This window comes from Ruditapes philippinarum, unplaced genomic scaffold (assembly GCF_026571515.1).
Source record: "Ruditapes philippinarum isolate M1 unplaced genomic scaffold, ASM2657151v2 ctg8619_1_1_1_1, whole genome shotgun sequence".
Classification (NCBI taxonomy): Eukaryota; Metazoa; Mollusca; class Bivalvia; order Venerida; family Veneridae; genus Ruditapes; species Ruditapes philippinarum.
In genome coordinates, this window is record NW_026858104.1 from 1 (window position 1) to 18,867 (window position 18,867).

The 18,867-nt window shown below is 31.4% G+C and overlaps 1 long non-coding RNA gene across 1 annotated transcript; it reads right to left on the reverse strand.

The window, feature by feature from the left end:
- Positions 1-11,744: 11,744 nt before the first annotated feature.
- LOC132752117 (uncharacterized) lies at positions 11,745-17,287 on the reverse strand. The gene is made up of 4 exons (XR_009628766.1): positions 17,021-17,287; positions 13,729-13,890; positions 12,065-12,182; positions 11,745-11,815 (listed from the first exon to the last, which is right to left on the reverse strand). It is a non-coding gene; the product is annotated as an uncharacterized LOC132752117 (long non-coding RNA).
- Between the last annotated feature and the right edge of the window lie 1,580 nt (positions 17,288-18,867).

The following is an 18,867-nucleotide window of genomic DNA, read 5'->3' on the forward strand; positions in this document are numbered from 1 at the left end:
TACATGATTTTTAAATTTTTTTTTAGGATGAAAAAACTTGCCCATATATAGTTTTTTATAGTCTTTTTGTTATTGTTGACTTTTTTTTGGGTTTTTTTTTTTCTTTTACAAAAAATTTTAATTTACAAGATTTTTGTATATTTTTTTTTACATGCAAGGGGGGGCAATTTAAAATTTTGATTTTTGACCAGGGCCCCAATAAGTAGATTTTTAAATTTGTTAAAAGTTTTTTGTATTTAAAGAATTTTTTTTTTTGAAGAAATCAGTTTTTCATTTTTGTAGAAGTTAGTTAAATGAACATAAAATTATTTCTTATTTAAAACATTTATAAAAAAAATTTTTGTAATATATAAATTTTGATACTACATGAAAATGAAAAAAAGATAAATGAACTTTTATAAGCTTTTGTGCTTGGGGGTTTGGTATTAACTTTAAATATTTACAACTCTTTTTTTATTTTATCTTAAAAATTTACATGAAACAAATCCCTTACAATTTTATATCAATAAAAAAAATATGTAAAAAATATGTGTCATAATCATTTGATTTCGGGATTAAATTACATATGAACAGGGAAGGAACAACTCATATTTTTCCCTGACCAGCTATCCAGAGATTTTTAATCCATTTATTATGAATGGAAGAAAGTACGGGTAAAAATTTTATCAATTTAAAAAACGGGAGATTAATTGAATTTTTTAACTGTTATAAAAATTTTTATCTTCCAGATTTTAGAAATTACTTTTGTCTTTTTTGAACCCAGAAACAAATTCAAATATTTATATAATGGGATAATTTGCAGGGCTTTCAGGTTTAAATATTTTTTTTTTTTTTTTTCTTTAAATCTCTGATTCGTATTAACCCATTTCTTTATTTTTAGTATTATTTTTTCAGTTTCAATGGGATTTTCGACAGAAATTTTTTGGAAAATGGTATCTTTCTGTCAGAACAAATGGGGTAAAAAAAATTTGATTTGAAAAGCATGAATTTTTTCAAAGTACTGTTTTACTTCTGCAGAAGGGCCACATCAGGGTTTGAGTGTTCCACAAACGTTTCTGCGATCCCAAATACACAAATATAAATAAGGAAGTGCGGTTCAATTTAGTCGAGCCAAGGGAGGTTTCAACGTTTTGGCCTGACAAAGTTTTAACTGTAAATAGGAATTTATTAAATTTTAAAAATTTAAAACTTTGTTTTAAAAATTTTTATAGTGTTTAATTATAATATATTAATTTCAAGGAAAATGGATTAATTTCAGTTTTTTAGAAAATTCGGCTTTTCATCTGAAAAAAAATTTTCGTTAAAAATAGATTTTAAATTAACTTTTAAACTGTTTTTTTCAGTAAATTTCTGTAAACTATTGCTTTTTCCCTTTAAAAACTCCCTGAGGTTTTAACTTAAAAACATTAAAATTTTATTTTTTTTCACATAGTATTTACATAGCCCTTGAAACAGAAAATTTTAAAAAAAAAATAAACCAAAAATACAAAGAAAAATAAATTTTAAATTGTTGTCTTTTCAAAATTTCAAAAAAGCGTTTTTCAAAAGCTTTTCAATTTTGGTATTTTCACTTTATAAAAAATTTCTAAAAACAAACAACAAAAAATTCGAATTTTTGCACACAAATTATTAGTTTTTTTTCATCAAATTTATAATTCTTTAAAAAAATTTCCATCCCATTAGCAAAAACCCAGTGGAATCCCTTTAATAAAATAAGTATTATTATATGTTTTTCCGGGGCAGCTTTTTGAAGCATTACTTAATTTTAAGAAAAGTTCAGTTTTTACCGCCACAAATTTTCATGGTGGCTTTTGTATCGTTTTTTGTCCGGATTGTCCGAAAAATTTTTTCCCCCAAAAACAACATTTTCCCCATAATTGCTTTAAGCCCCAATTTCATACAAAATTTACAAATTTACGACCTTTTAGTGAAGTTCAAAGAAATTAAGCCTGCAGAACTTTGGTAAACATGGGAACCAAAGAAAAAAAAAAATCTTCTTTTAAAAAAAACAAAAGGTGAGCTAAAATTTTTTTTGAAAATCTATAGAGTTTACCAAGTTTTCAAAAAAAGCCTTGGGGGCAAAATTGGGGCCCCCTCAGGGGGGTTTGTTTTCCCTATATGATATAGTTTAAAACTTAAAAAAACTCTTTTAAAAAAACCAAAAAGGTAAGCTTATATTAATATGAAAAAATTTCTTTTTTTGGGTTTTTCCAATTTAAACAAATAAAAGGGCCCGTTCAAAAATTTTTCCTTAGAGGTCATTGTTTTTCCCAGTTACATGTTACGTAAAAACTAAAAAAATCTTCTTTTGAAAAAAACCCAAGATAGAGCTAAGAATGAGCATGAACATCTTCAAAAGGTGTTTACAAGTTTGTTTTAAAAAAGGGCCCCGGGGGAAAAAGGGCCCCCCCGGGGCATTGATTTTTTCCCTTTTGTGTATGTATTCAAAATGACTAGAAAAAACTCCATTTAAAATTGTGTGCAAAATTTTTTAGACCGATCCCTCACCTATTTTTCCACAATAAACATTTATATTGTGCAATTAATCAGCAACAAATGAAATGAGCTAAGAATTGCCCTTTTATAATACTTGAAAATACAGGTTGGCTCAAATTTTTGTACTTTTGAAGTACAAAGCTACCTCTACCTCTGCATAGTATATTGAGGAGATTGAATGACAAATGCTGCATGTTTTAATTTGTTACTGGATATTATTTGGTCTCGTACAAAGATTTAAAACTAATCTTGCATGATGTACATCCATATGCATAAAAAAACTGTCTGATTTTATTGATACACAGTGACGTTTTATTTTCATTTTACAGTTTCTTTTGTGCATTATCATTGCTCTATTCAAACATTTCAAGACAGAATGAGAACTAAAATGAACCTGTAAATTTGATGTATATTTTTGTACTTACTGATTGCATCACATTAACTTTAGTCTGATTTGTGGTTTTATTTTGTTTTCCATGAACTTCCTTATGTAAGAGTGGAAATGAGAGAAAAAACAAAGACGCATTTAATTATATTTGAATATTTAATTAAGCTGCATGACCTAATCAATTTTTAATTGAACAATTAATTAAACAAAAATTTACCTTCAACCTTACTATTCATTCTCCCACCCTATGTTCAAAACATAACATATGCCAACCTAAACCAAAAGTAGAATTTTTCAGAAAAAAGTTTTAACTATTCAGGATCAAAAATTTGGAATGAAATACCAATTAGCATACGCTCTGCACAATCATTTCAAACTTTAAAAATAAAAAACATAGAAATTGGAAAAAAAAAAATCAAATAAAATTATAAGAAAACCCCTGCCCCTAATGAAATATTGTTATTGTCAAAGGTTTATTTGTAATTTTGAAATGCTTTGTTTCACTGTATATTTTTGTGCACTTTATAAAATTATTATCATTATTTTCTATTTGCAATATCAAAATAATAATTTTGTTAATGCTTCTGCATAATAATTCATGTTATTCACAACTATATGATTGTAAATATGTACATTTTATGAGGCCCACAGGGTAGATTGCCTTTGTTGCAACTGTGTAGCCTTTTTAGCTCACCTGTCACAAAGTGACAGGGTGAGCTTTTGTGATCGCTTTTCGTCCGGCGTCCGGCCGGCGTCCGTCCGTCCGTAAACTTTTATTTTAAATGACATCTCCTCATAAACACTAAGCCATTTCATCCAAACTTCACAGGAATTTCCTTAGTGGTCACCTTAAAAATTTCAAAGAATTTTTTTAAATTTCCCGCAGAACTCTGGTTCCATGGCAACCCGGGAAAGAAAAAACTTTAAATATCTTTTTTTTAAAAAAAACCCCAAAAACAAAACTTAGAAAAAAAATTTTTGGATGGTAAAACATCCTTTTAGTGGTGTCTACCAAAAAATTTTTTTCAAAAAAAATCCCCGGGGTCAAAAATTTCCCCCCCCCCAGGGGGTTTATTATTTTCCCATATCAATTTTTAGTTTAAAAAATTAAAAAATATTCTTTTAAAAAACCCAAAGGGCTAGAACCCAAAAATATTCAGCATAACATCTTCTAAAAGTGTGTTTCCAAATTTTGTTTAAAAAAAAAACCTGGGGGAAAATTGGCCCCCCCCCAGGGGGGCATTGATTTTCCCTATATGCAATTTGAAAAATTTTAAAAATTTTTCCCTTTAAAAAACCCAAAGAGCTTTGAAACTAGGGTTTTTCAGATTTAAACAATTTTTTAAAGGTGGTCCAAATTTGTTCAAAAAAATCCCCGGGGTCAAAATTTGGGCCCCCCCCCAGGGGGGCATTGTCTTCCCAATGCATATTTGTAAAAAATTTAAAAAATTTTTCTTTTTAAAAACCCCCAAAAACTACGGTTTAAGATATTCGCATTAAAAATTTTTTAAAGGTTGTACCCAATTTGTTCAAAAAAAGCCCCGGGGTTTAAAATTGGCCCCGCCCCCGGGGGGATTGATTTTCTTCCATTTTCGCAATAGTAAAAAATTACCAAAAACTTTTTTTTTTTGAAAAATCCCCAAAAGCAAAACCCAAATATTCCCGCCAAAACAAAATTTCCCTTTAATTTTGTGTCTACTTAGTTTTGCAAATAAAAAACCCTGGGGTCAAAAATTGGCCCCCGCCCAGGGGGTCATTGATTTCCCCCTTTTATTTGTTTTTAGCAAAAACTTAAAACTTTCTTCCTTTAAAAACCCAAAAAAAGCTTGAGTTCTAATATTAAGCCGAGAAACAATCCTTTTTATTGAGTGTCTACAAAGTTTTGTTCAAAAAAATATCCTTGGGGGGTCAAAATTTGGGCCCCGGGCCCCGGGGGTTGGGTTTGTTTTTTCCCTATATTAGAAAATAGTAAAAAAAACTTAAAAAAAACTTCTTTTGGAAAAACCAAATAAATAAGTATTTTGATATTAAGGTTGAAAAATCTTCTTTAAAAAGTGTTACAAGTTTGTTCAAATAAAAAGGGGCCCCGGGCGTCCCAAAACTTGGGGCCCCACCCCCTCCCAGGGGTTCCCCTGTTTTTTTTAAATATTAAAGTGTTTTAGTTTTAAAAAATTAACAAAAAACTTCTTTTTAAAAAACCCAAAGAATAGGGCCTTACCCGGGGTGGTTTTCAATTGTTTTATTTACATGTGTGTAAGGAAAAACTTAAATTGGGGAAAAAATTTCTTTAATTAAAAAACTTCCAAGTTTTTTAAATAAAAAGCCCCGAGGTTTTAAACTCCGAACTTTTTTGGCCAAAAAATGGCCCTCTTGTTAAAAAAAAGCATTTTTAAATTATTAAATTTTTATTTTTTATTATTATTATTTTTTTATTAATTTATAAATTTTAAATTTTTGAAAAAAATTTTTGTAGAAAAACCTAAAAAATTTTTATATTAGACAAGGAAACCCGCCCCGTAAAAAAAATTTTTTCCTAACCAAAATTTTTGGGATTTTTACAATTTTTTTTTTTAAAAGTGATTAAAAAAATTTTGATTCCCTTTTAAAAAAAATTAAAAAAAAAAAAAAAGAAACAAAACAAAAAAAACAAATTCACATTTTAATTAAACAAAAATTATGGATTTAAAAAAAAAAAGGACAAAAGGAAAAAGAAACTTGCTATTTTTCTTTAAAAAAATTTTGAAAAAATGCAAAAATTTATCCCGAAATACAAAATTTCTAAAATTTTTTTTTAGAAAATAAAAAAAAATGATTAAATTGGACAATTTTAAAAAAAATAGTTTAAAAAAAACCCCAAAGTTTAAAGCCTTTCAAGTGTCCCTGTATCTGTTAAAGGTTTTTTTTTAACTTTGGGGGTTTTTGGGGGGCGGGGGTTTTTAAAACCCCTTAAAAAGGGCCCCTTTCAAATTTTCTGTTTTAAAATAAAAATTTTTTAAAAAAATCTTTGTTTCTTGAAATTTTGGGTTTAAAACACTGGGTTTAAAATTTTTAACATGTTTTTATTTTAACATTTTAAAAAAAAATTTTTCATTAATTTTTTTTACCTTTAATTTTGAAAAAAATATTTTCCCAAATTTTATTTTTAAGATAATGAAAATTTTATCGTTAAATCCAAATTTCATTTTAACCCCAAATTTTTTATCCCCCCAAAAAATTTTGGGGAGCAATATTGGCCCACCTTGTTGTCTTTTCCGTCCGTTGTCTTTTCCAAAGGCATTAAAAATTTTAAACCCCTTTTTATTTTATTTGTTAAAATTCTACCCGGGGGAGTGTTGGGGGGGGGTTGGGGTGTTTAAAGAACCATAAAATCTGGGTTTTTTTACCAAATTTTTGAATTGTCTCCCTTTTTTTAAAAAACTTTTCCAGGAAATAACCCTTTAAACCCCACAAAAAAATTTCCAATCCCGTGCCCAAAAAGTTCTTATGCACTGCACTGTTGATATCTCTTGTAGTTTTAGAGTTATTTCCCGGACAAGATTTTTTAAAAGCGGAGACAATTCAAATATTGGGCAAAACAACAGAGTTATGGTTCTTTGACACTGCACTCCCCCTCAATGCCCTCTACCACTGTATGAAGTTTAAACAAATAATATCCAAGGGTTTTCAAGTTATGCTCTGGAAAAGACAACGGACGGACAGACAGACAAGGTCGCCACTATTATGCTCCCCGAAATTTTTTGGGGAGCATAAAAATGTAATAATGAAATGGATTTAACGGATGATAATTTCATATCTTACAGTCAATCTCTGGGTAAATATTTTTTTCAAATTAAGGTAACAAAACAATTAATGCAATTTTTCTGTAAAGATGGTTAAAATAAAACATGTTACATATTAACAGCTGTTTTATCAAAATTCAAGAAGACAAAGACTTTTAAAAATAGTTATCAAAACATGTACATGTACTGCTTCTGTATGGGAACTGCTCGCATGCCAGTAGACTTACACAGATACATGACACATTGTAAGCATAACTTACAGTTTATTAAACTATCTTTTAATGTCATCATTTATATCATTTTTCTGACTTCTGAACATAAATCTAGTACATGTATTTTCTGATCAAATTCTGACATTATTTCCATATTTTCTTAAAGATAAGCAAGTTTCATTTTCCTTTTGTGCTTTAGTTTATTATCCATAATGTTGATAATTATAAACTGTGAACTGTTTTTTTTTTGTTTTTTTTTTTTTTTAATTTAAAAGAATCAGATTTTTTTAATCTACTTTAAAACAAAATTTCCATCCACATGTTTGTAGGTAAATTTGTTTACTGCAGATCTTGTCTAATAGTACAATAGGATTTCTTACATAACTAGTTTCAAATAATAATAATAATAATAATAATAATATAATAATAATAATAATAACAATAATCAATAATAATGTCTTTTTTTTAACAAGAGGGCCATGATGGCCATAAAGTTCGCAGTTTAAACCTCAGGGCTTTTATTTGAACAAACTTGGAAGACATTCATTAGAAGATGTTTCACAATGTTAAGCTTTTACAACTCTACACACATGTAAATGAAAAACAATGATACCATACCCCCTGTAAGCTCTAGTTCATTGGGTTTTTTAAAGAAGATTTTGTAAGTTTTTACTACACACATATAGTTAAAAACAGTGACACCCCTGGGACGTGGGGCCAGTTTTGACCCCGGGCTTTTATTTGAACAAACTTTGTAGAACACTTATTAGAAGATGTTTCAAGCCTAATATCTAACTCTACGCTATTTGGTTTTTTTAAAAGAAGACTTTTTTTAAGTTTGTTACTATATGCATATATAAGGAAAAATCAAGACCCGGCCCCCGGGCGGGGCCAATTTTGACCACAGGACTATTTATTTGAACAAACTTTGTAGACACTCACTAGAAAGATGTTTCACATGCTTAATATCTAAACTCTAGCTAAATTTGGGTTTTTTTTTTTCCAAAGAAGATTATTGTTTTAAGTTTTGTGCTATAGACACATATAAGGAAATCAATGACCCCCTGGGCGGGGCCAATTTTGACCCCAGGGCTTTTTTATTTGAAAAAACATAAGTAGACACACATTAGAAGATGTTTCCTGCTGAATATCTTAGCTCTAGCTCTTTGATTCTTTAAAGAAGATTTTGTAAGTTTTTACTATGCATATATAGAGAAAATCCCCTGGGGCGGGGGCCAATTTTTTGACCCCAGGGCTTTTTTTTTGAACAAACATTGGTACAACACACTCATTAGAAGATGTTTAATGCTGAATATCTTAGCTCTAGCTCTTTGGGTTCTTTTAAAAGAAGAATTTTTTTTAAGTTTTTACAAAATATGCATATAGGGGAAAGATCATGCCCCCTGGGGCGGGGCCAATTTTTGACCCCAGGGATTTTTTTGAACAAACTTGGTACACACTCATTAAGAAGAAAATTGTTTCAATGCTTATCCTAGCTCTAGCTCTTTCGGGTTCTTTAAAGAAGAATTTTTAAGTTTTTACTATATGCATATAGGGAAAAATCAATGACCCCCTGGGGCGGGCCAATTTTGACCCCAGGGCTTTTATTTGAACAAACTTGGTACACACTCATTAGAAGATGTTCATGCTGAATATCTTAGCTCTAGCTCTTTGGGTTCTTTAAAAGAATAATTTTTAAGTTTTTACTATAATGCATTATAGGGAAAATCAATGACCCCCTGGGGCGGGGCCAATTTTGACCCCAGGGATTTTTTTTTGAAACAAACTTGGTAGACACTCACTAGAAGATGTTCCATGCCAAATATCTAAGCTCTAGCTCTTAGGGTTTTTTAAAAGAAGATATTTAAAGTTTTTTCTTTCGGTTGCCATGGCAACCAGAGTTCTGCATGGAATTAAAAAAATTCTTTGAAATTTTTTAAAAGGTGACCACCTAAGGAAACATTCCTGTGAAGTTTGGATGAAATTGGCTTAGTGGTTTTATGAGGAGATGTCATTTAAATAAAAGTTTACGGACGGACGGACGCCGGCCGGACGCCGGACGAAAAGCGATCACAAAAGCTCACCCTGTCACTTTGTGACAGGTGAGCTAAAAAGGCTACACAGTTGCAACAAAGGCAATCTACCCTGTGGGCCTCATAAAATGTACATATTTACAATCATATAGTTGTGAATAACATGAATTATTATGCAGAAGCATTAACAAAATTATTATTTTGATATTGCAAATAGAAAATAATGATAATAATTTTATAAAGTGCACAAAAATATACAGTGAAACAAAGCATTTCAAAATTACAAATAAACCTTTGACAATAACAATATTTCAATTAGAGCAGTGTTTTTCTTATAATTTTATATTTGATTTGTTTTTTTCCAATTTTCTATGTATTTATGTTTAAAGTTTTGAAATGATTGTGCAGAGCGTATGCTAATTGGTATTTCATTCCAAATTTTTGATCCTGAATAGTTAAAACTTTTTTCTGAAAAATTCTACTTTTGGTTTAGGTTGGCATATGTTATGTTTTGAACATAGGGTGGGAGAATGAATAGTAAGGTTGAAGGTAAATTTTTGTTTAATTAATTGTTCAATTAAAAATTGATTAGGTCATGCAGCTTAATTAAATATTCAAATATAAATTAAATGCGTCTTTGTTTTTTCTCTCATTTCCACTCTTACATAAGGAAGTTCATGGAAAACAAAATAAAACCACAAATCAGACTAAAGTTAATGTGATGCAATCAGTAAGTACAAAAATATACATCAAATTTACAGGTTCATTTTAGTTCTCATTCTGTCTTGAAATGTTTGAATAGAGCAATGATAATGCACAAAAGAAACTGTAAATGAAAATAAAACGTCACTGTGTATCAATAAAATCAGACAGTTTTTTTATGCATATGGATGTACATCATGCAAGATTAGTTTTTAAATCTTTGTACGAGACCAAATAATATCCAGTAACAAATTAAAAACATGCAGCATTTGTCATTCAATCTCCTCAATATATACTATGCAGAGGTAGAGGTAGCTTTGTACTTCAAAAGTACAAAAATTTGAGCCAACCTGTATTTTCAAGTATTATAAAAGGGCAATTCTTAGCTCATTTTCATTGTTGCTGATTAATTGCACAATATAAATGATTATTGTGGAAAAATAGGTGAGGGATCGGTCTGAAAATTTGCACACAAGCTTTAAATGGAGTCTTTTTCATAGTCATTTTGCAATACTATACACATAAGGAAAATCAATGACCCTTGGACGGGCCAATTTTAACCCCCAGGGCCCTTATTTGAACAAACTTGGTAGACACTCATTAGAAGATGTTTCATGCTCAATATCTTAGCTCTAGCTCTTTGGGTTTTTTTCAAAGAAGACTTTTTTAGTTTTTACTGTATACATAGTAAACATAGGGAAAAACAATGACCCTCTGAGTCAGGACAAATTTTGACACTAGGGCTTTTATTTTGTACAAAACTTGGAAGACACCAAATAGAAGATTTTCATATCTAATATCTAAGCTCTAGCCATTTTGGTTTTTTTAAAAGAAGTTTTTTTAAGTTTTCATCAACTATATACATATAGGGTAAACAATGACCCCCTGAGGTGGGGCCAATTTTGACCCAAGGGCTTTTATTTGAACAAACTTGGTAGACTCTGACTAGATGATGTTTCATGCCAAATATTTCAGCTCTAGCTCTTTCTGTTTTTTTAAAAGAAGATTTTTAAGTTTTTTTTCTTTTGGTTGCCATGGTAACCAGAGTTCTGCATGGAACTTAATTCTTTGAACAATTCACTACCAAAGGTACGTACCATTCCTGTGAAGTTTGTATGAAATTGGCTTAGCAAATTATGAGGAGATGTTGTTTGAAGTAAAAGTTTACGGACAGATGCCGGACGAAAAAACGATCACAAAAGCTCACCATGTCACTTTGTGGCAGGTAAGCAGCACTGAACTTTTCATTATAAATTAAGTAATGCTTCTAAATTACAGCTGCTACAAGGAAAACATATAATATATGACTTACTTATTAAAGGGACTCCACTGAGGTATTTTGACATGATGGGACTGGAAATATTTTTTTGAGAATATTACTCCATTTGATGTAGATCTAAACTAATAACTTGTGTGCAAAATTTCAGATCATTAGCTTGCTCTGTTTTTCTAGAATAATTATTATAATAGTGAAAAATGATCCAAAATTGAAAAGCGTTGAAACGCTTTTCATTCGAATTGAACTAGCACAAACATGATTTTCAATGTATTTCTTGTGTATTTCTTGGTTATATTTTATTAATATTTCTGTTTCAAGTGCTCATGTAAATATCTATGTGAAAAAAATAAAATTTTATGTTTTTAAGCTTATAAACCTCAGTGGAGTTCCTTTAAATGATAGCAATAGTACCTTACAGAAATTTACTGTAAATAAACAGCTTAAGTTTAAGTTATGAATCTACTCTTATACTGATAAATTTATTTCAGTTATGAAAAGCTCTGTTAATCTTTCTCAAAACATGAAAACTGTATCCACTTCCTTGAAATTATATATTATAACTTAAACACTATCATGAAGATTTACAACATAGTATAACATTTTTGCAAATTACCTAAATTACCTATTTACAGTTGAACTTTGTCAGCTTGTCCTTGAATCGCTTGAATACCTCCCTTGGCTCGACCTCATTGCCCAGCCTTTGCCAACTTCCTATGTTATATATATTGTTGTACCTTGGATCGCTAGAACACAGATTGCTGGAACACTCGAACCTGATCGCTGGTCACTTCTGCAGAAGTGAAACAGTACTTTGTAAAAATTCATGCATTTTCAAATCAAATATTGCTTTTACCCCATTCTGTTACTGACAGAAGAGATCACCATCATTCCAACACAAACTTCTGTCTGAAAAATGCCATCTGAAACTGTAATAATACTAAATAAAGAAATGGGTTAATACAGAATCAGATGATTTAAAGAAATACCACAAAAGAAAAATGACTTGAAACCTGAAAGCCCTGCAAATTATCCGATTATATAAATATTTGAATATTGTTTACTGGGTTCAAAACAGACAACACGTAATTTCTAATGTCTGGACAGATAAAAATTCTTATCAACAGTTAATAAATTCAATTAATCTCTCCCGTTATTTAAATGTGATAAATTCTTACCTGTACTTTCTTCACATTTCATAATAACATGGATTATAAAATCTGTCTGGATAGCTGGTCAAGGGATCAAAATATGAGTTGTCTCCCTTCCACTGATTACATATGTAACTTCTCAATCCTGAAGTCAAGAAATAGATTATGTACACATATTTTTTACATATTTTTTATACTTTGATATAATCTTGTAAGGGATTTGTTTCATGTAACATCTTTAATGATAAAATAAAAGGAAGAGTTGTAATTATATATTAATGTTAATGACCAGAACCCACAAGCACAATGCTTATAAATGTTCATTTAATCTTTTTTACATTTACATGTAGTATCAAATTTATATATTCACAAATTATTTATAACTGTTCTAAACTAAGTATAACTAAATTTTATGTTCATTTAACTAACTTTCTACAACAATGAAAAACTGATTTCTTCAATAAAAAATAAATTCTTTAAATACAAATAACTTTATACAAATTTAAACATCTACTTATTGGGCCAGCTGGTCAAAAAATCAAAATTTAAGTTGCCTCCCTTGCACTGTAAATAAATATACAAACTTAATCTTGTAAATATAAGTTTTTTGTAAAAGAAAAACAAAAACCAAAAAAATGCTCAACAATAACAACATGACTATATAAACTATATATGGCGCAAGTTTATTTCATCCGTAAAAAATAAAATACATGTAAAATACATGTACATCATTACTCTGTGTATAGTAACTATGAAGTTAAAAGTTGTGTGTGATTTTACAAACTTGCAATAAATTGTGTGCAATTCATTGACTTTACAAAATGGACAGAAATAACAAAACTCTTAACTAGTTCATATTGTGAAGTCAATCTACACATTTCAGTATTCATGTTTTAGTTTATTTTACATACTTACATGGGGCGTCCATGACCGAGTGGTTAAGGTCGTTGACTTCAAACCACTTGCCTCACACCGCTGTGGGTTCGAATCACGAAAATGACTGGATTCTTTCATGTGAGGAAGCTATCCAGCTAGCTTACGGAACTTCGGTGGTTCTACTCAGGTGCCCGTTCGTGCCTGAAATAATGCACTGAAGGGCACCTGAGGTCTTCCTCCACCAGTAAAGCTGGAACATCACCAAATGACCTATACTGTGTTGGTGTGACTTAAACCAAATCAAACAAACAAACATACTTACGTGAACAAGCATACTTGACTAAAGTAGGGTTTTGTAAGCTAAAGTCAGTAGCTATTCCAGTATCTTGGAATAACACTTAAAGGGACTCCACTGAGGTTTAAAAGCCTAAAAACCTAACATTTGAATTTCTTACAAAAAAAAGCTGGGGCATGTCAAACAGACATATATGCAAAGATAGTTAAGAAATATACTTTGAAATAAATTGAAAATCGTACTTTATGCTTTTCTTAGCGTGATTTGAGTGAAAAGCGTTTAAACGCTTTTCATTTTGGGTCATTTTTTTACAATTTGAATAATTATTCTGGAAAAACGAAGTGCGCGAATGATCTGAAATTTTGCACAAAAATTAGTGGTCTAAACCTGCTTCAAATGGTGCATTTATCTGGAAAAAATATGTTCAGTATCGTCATGTCAAAAAACCTCAGTGGAGTCCCTTTAATGCCCCTGGTGAATGAAAAAGCCTGTAGACAAATAAATTTAAACCAACACTTACCATATGCCTGTCACAATTTTACTTTTCTGTTTTGTTTCATAGGCTCTTGTACATGATTTTCTTGTTGCTCTGTTTTCCTTAAAACAACATGGATTTTCCATTTCTTGCTGTTACGTTTGAGAATCCAATTATCTGGAGGTATGAAGACATCAGAAACCCAGCCTGAAATAATTAAAGTCCAATAGCATAAAAATTTATACTTATAATGAAACTCCCAACATGCCATATAATAACTATGCTTATTTTGGTCCACTAATAGTCAACCTCCTGAGCCCATGATGAAACTTAACTGGATGAGAAGTTATAAAACAGAATAAATCAGCCATATTTTGAAAAATTTCCCTTACTTAACTGTAAATATATGTTAATTCTTTTAACTCTGTGTGGAGAGAATCATTGATTTTACAACTTACAGTAATCTCCACTTACAACCATATCACTGATAACAATGTTGTTTTGTTGTCCTACTCTCAACTTTTGGCTTATCAGATATACTTATATCTTATATAAATTCAGAGATCCCTGAATATCATTATAATAGACAAAAGCAACCTTTTTTTGGGGTATTTATTGCAAATAACTCATGTTAAAATTGTTAATTAATTTTTTATTGTAACAATCTTCTTCTGATGGATAGACAGATCATGAACAAGAACCACTATTAGCAGTCATGTTTTGTCATTGTATTTCAGTCATGGTTCACAACTGTTCACTTTTTAGGGGAAAATTGTGTAAGCAGTCAGATAGCTCAGTCGTAAGAGCCAGGGAACAGTATTCTGAGGGTCTCGGGTTCGAGTCCCGTTCAGGCTGCACATTTTTCTCATCCTGTGACAGAATGATTTAAATTTGTTCACTGCAATTAAAGCAAAATTTAAAAACTTTACCATGACAGTCAAGGTCACATTGAGCTCAAATTTAAAGTTTTCAACATGCCAGTTTTGCAGTAAGTTTTAAACTTAACAATTTAAGCAAAATTCAATATGACTTTGATGGTCAAGGTCATTTAAGGTCAAGGTTTTTTTCTAAAAGATATTTTTGGTTGGGATTTATGTCAGGGCCGGCAAAATCTGATTTACACTTACTTGTCTGTTTTTATGTGAATCATTATTTAACTTGTCTGTATGATATTTACATAGTCAATTCTTGAAAATTTTCATTTGTCCGTACAGGCTGAGAGACAACCTGGACAATACCGACAATTGATTTTGCCGGCCCTGTACGTCATATGAGCTACAGATCAATCCTATTAAGTTTCAGAACTTTCACGAAAGGTGATTCATACATCCACCAGCAGGGGAGTCTGTGGCCGAGTGGTAAAGGTGATTGACTTCAAACCACTTGCTTCTCACCACTGTGGGTTCGAATCCCGACAGGAGGAAGCTATCCAGCTAGCTTACGGAACGTCGGTGGTTCTACTCAGGTGCCGGTTCGTGCCTGAACTAATGCACAATCAAACAAACAAACATTAAACAGCATCCTGTTTTGGAAATTAAGGCATAGATCCCTGACCTATCTAATTCTTATTATCAGATTAGTGGATACAATAACAATTTAATCACTACCTATCTGTTAACAAAAGAAAAGAGCACATGTCAATGTATGTGGTTAAATCTATTGTTATTCAAATAAAAGTCAGAGTACGGATCTATCAATAGTCTTAAGCATAATGTGAACTCAACCCATATTTTATAATGTTTTAACAGTATACAAATAATTATTACAATTAATTGCCCATCTTCCAGAAGGCATTTTTCTTTTCTTTAGTGACAATGACCATGACCCAACAACAATCCCAAGCTAGGTCTCTTCATAAGCTTGCTAAATACTGTAACAATATCTCATTCCTAGCAACTTTAATTGTCTACAAAAGATTTTTAAGCAACAGTGAGCTTGATCCAAAGGGGGTCCAAAAGCAATCCCAATTGGGGTCTTCTTATAAGATTGCTTCATAATAAATTTATTTGATCATAATATCTTATTTTATATCTATTATTGCCCAGAAATCATTAATTTTTAGTAACAGTGATCCTTGACCCCATGGGGTCCAAAAACAATCCCAATTGAGGTTTCCAAATACAGTGTTTGATTACAATATCTCTGATTAAAAACTCATTATTATACAGAAACCATTTTCTATTTTTTAGTAAAAGTGACACTGACCTTGATCCAAACACAATCAGAAGCGAGGTCTGAATATAAGGTTGTTACATACCAATTGATTACAATATCTCATTCAAAACTATAGTTATCGTCCGGTAACTAGTGAGAAAGATTGACGGATAAATGGACCAACTCACAAGCTGACTACCATATTCTCCACTAAATTTTGTTTGTGGGGGTATAAAAATCATTGACTCTTAAATAATTCACTAAATTGGAAAATGCCAATATTATGCACAATATGACCTAGTATTGATCATTTCTGTAAAGTTTGGATGAAATTGTACCAGTAGTTTTTGAGTAGTAGTCCGCAAAAGTTTTGTGATGGACAGATGGATAAACGGACAGACAGATGACACAGAATTGTTCCCTATATGTCGTCACTTCTATATATAGGCAATACAATCAAGACGGTCAAGATGGCCCTAGATTGCTCACCTGGCACATCAAACTAGGCAGTTAATTAGACAAGCATCTTGACCAAGTTTGATGACTATTGAATCAAAACAGTAGCCACCAGAGTGTTAACAATATTTTTCTATTTTTAGTTCCTGTGACCTTGTTTTTCATCCGAAAAGACCCATGTTCATACTCATCTGAGCAATTACCTAGACAAGCATTCTGCCAAAGTTTGATGATGATTGAGGCAAAATGTGACCACAAGAGTGTTAACACACAAATGTGGACAGAAGACGGACGGCAGACAACGGACATTCAACAATCCTAAAAGCTGAACCTGTCAGCTAGCTCAGGTGAGCTAAAAAGTCATGACAATTAAAACAAAATTTGCAGTTTTGACCTTTAGTACCAAAGCCAAATAAAAAGGTAATGGTCAAATTCATAAATCTTATCCAAGTATGAAGACAATCCCTTTAGTATTCATAAAATAATGTGCAATGTGTAGTGTATGTACTGCACGGCAACAACAACACAACTGTAGCAATAGTGCAAATTTTTTTCTTTAAAAAAAAGTGACGCTAGTACAAATCAAAAAGGATTTTAAATTAATTTTTTAATTTTAATTAAAGTTCTGATTCAGTGTAATTTTAATTAAGAATTAAGAACTTACATAACTAACATTCACTTCCTTTGGGGTTCTTAATTGTTAAAAGTGTACTCACTGGACACTTACATGTACTTACAGTGCCAACATAATAATTATTTCAACAAAGGCTGCCTTTTGGATGACATTCTTTTCCTATTTTCATCCAAGACTGTAAGTGTTCACTGGTCATCAGATTGTCTCCACTTTGTGCTTTACCCAACATGTATATGCAAGTATAATTCACCCTAATGTGGCCGCCTGGTCAAAGAATCCAAAATAGGGTTGTCTCCCTTGCATTGTTAAGGAACCTTTTCACTATGAAAAGAAATTATGTAGTATATGTAACATATAATGCATAACATTGGTAATAAATATTTGTGTTAAAAGAATCCATCAATAAATGATGAAGTGCACATTTCCTTTGAGGCTTAATAAGTTATGATACTAAATAACCTCAAGGGTGGGGGCGTTTATTTAGGGTGGGGGCATGATTCATAAAACTTTTCAATATAGAGGTTTACTAGGCAATGATATGTGCCAAACATAGAAGCTCTGGGTATTGTTGTTAACCACAAAAAGATGTGTTTTTCTACATAAAGGAAGTGACTGCCAAGGAAGGACCAATTTTTACCGAAGGGTCATTTTTAACTTTTGTAGAAATCTACAATCGAACAGTTGCTACATGCCAAATATTGCTTGTCGCCCATAGGGGGGTGGCGAGAAAGCGAAACAAAGTTTTTGTGCTATAATAGAGCATAATACATCCAGGGGTCTCGTACTCTCAAAAAACTAGAAATGTGTCCATAGGACACGGATGCCCCCACATGCCACTGTTATGTCAATCTTATGACTCTAGGTCAAATATATTTTGGACTACAAGTGCCACAAGTTGAAAACTAAAAATAAACAAAGGGCCATACTTCTGTTAAATTTGGTCGCAGCAAAAATTCCTTCCTTAACTACCATCTACACATTAAGGTTGCTCATCCCTGGAAGTTTAAGCAAAATCTGCCATCCGGTTTAAGAGGAGTTGCGTTCACAAAATTTCTATATGGTATATAGTGAAAAAATCAACAAAGGGCCATAATTCTGTTAAATTTGGTCGCAGCAAAATTCCTTCCTTTACTACCATCTACACATTAAGGTTGTTCATCCCTGTAAGTTTAAGCAAAATCTGCCATCCGGTTTAAGAGGAGTTGCATTCACAATATTTCTATATAATATATAGTGAAAAAAATCAACAAAGGGCCATAATTCTATTAAATTTGGTCGCAGCAAAAATTCCTTTCTTTACTACCATCTACACATTAAGGTTGTTCATCCCTGTAAGTTTAAGCAAAATCTGCCATCTGGTTTAAGAGGAGTTGCGTTCACAAGATTTTGGGACATACGGACGGACGTTTTTTAGCCACGCAAAAGAAAATAGCCACATAAAAGCATTACGGAATGAATGACATCAAAGAGAAAGAACAGTTACCTATTGTCCCTCTAGCCACATAATTACTCTCCTGTGAGTGCGGACAGACGTACGGAAGGACAGACAGACGGACAAGTGCAACGCTATATGCTCCCACTTTGTGGGGGGCATAAAAAATGAAAATGTGGACAAGATACGAAAATCAAATAAAGTTGAAATAAATTCTATAACAATAGATGCAAGCAGGCAACTAGCAAAGACCATTAAAGACTACAAAACTGTGAAAAAAATTAAACTAAAACATAACACTTGTTACATTCATAAGCTTAGAAATTAAGAAAAACAATTAAGAGCGATTAAATTAAGTTTAAAACTTCCGTATGGACAAAAAAAAGGAAATTTTTGTTAGATCTTTAGCGAAGTCTGTGAGAGCAGGATAATGTGTCTGTCTGGAGTTGCAAAAAGCAAGGTCACAAAGTACGACGACAATGATTTTCTTTCGAAATGTACCCTTGCT